The 833-nt window shown below is 38.5% G+C and overlaps 1 non-coding gene across 1 annotated transcript; it reads left to right on the top strand.

The window, feature by feature from the left end:
* The first annotated feature begins 210 nt into the window (after window positions 1–210).
* On the top strand, window positions 211–316 carry LOC122119397. The gene has a single exon (XR_006149556.1). It is a non-coding gene; the product is annotated as a U6 spliceosomal RNA (small nuclear RNA).
* Window positions 317–833: the final 517 nt, after the last annotated feature.

Below are 833 nucleotides of genomic sequence, written 5' to 3'. Positions count from 1 at the left end.
GAATAATTGAATTCCTCCTCCTACACATCTCATGAACAACAAATATCTGGAATTATTTTGTTTTTGTCATGTCAATATTGACTTTATTCTTAAAAGTGTGCTTATGTAAGAAATACATGGTTGCAAAATTTCACAATTTTTTGAACTTACTTTTTGTTGAATTGTCTAGTTTAAGACAATCAATTACACTTTTTATATAAAAAATGTTCTGTGCTCAATTTGGCTGCACATACACTAAAATTGGAACATACAGAGAAGATTAGCATGGTCCCTGCACAAGGATGACACACAAATTAATGAATCCTTCCATATTTTTACACCAACAGATGCTGGATGGGATGTGGCCAGAAGGGAAGCCTACTGCACTCTTGGTGGGAGTGTAAACTTGTTCATCCATTTTGGAAAGCGGTTTGGAGCTTCCTCAAAAGACTCCACATAGAGCTCCCCTATTACACAGCAATCCCACTTTTGGGCATTCACCCAAATGATCACAAATAAGTCCATACTAAAACTACCACCACAACAAAGTTTATTGTAGCATTATTTGCCATAGCTAAGATACGGAACCAACCCCGATGGCCCTCAGTAGAAGATTGGATCAAGAAAACGTTCTGTGTGTGTGTGTGTGTGTGTGTGTGTGTGTGTGTGTGTGTGTGTGTGTGTGTGTGTGTGTGTGTGTGTCTGTGTGTGTGTGAATGTACATTTAAACAACCACTTTGGAAAGCAATCTGGTGAGTCCTCAGAAAGCTAATTATTGACCTTCCTTATGGCTCACTCATACCACTTCTAGGCATCTATTCTGAACAACAGGTACCAATATTCAAGGACACATG

The sequence above is a fragment of the Dipodomys spectabilis genome, unplaced genomic scaffold, assembly GCF_019054845.1.
Source record: "Dipodomys spectabilis isolate Male_0828 unplaced genomic scaffold, ASM1905484v1 ptg000166l, whole genome shotgun sequence".
Lineage (NCBI taxonomy): Eukaryota > Metazoa > Chordata > Mammalia > Rodentia > Heteromyidae > Dipodomys > Dipodomys spectabilis.
The sequence above is the reverse complement of the archived record's forward strand: the minus strand, read 5'-3'. Positions and strand labels throughout refer to the sequence as shown.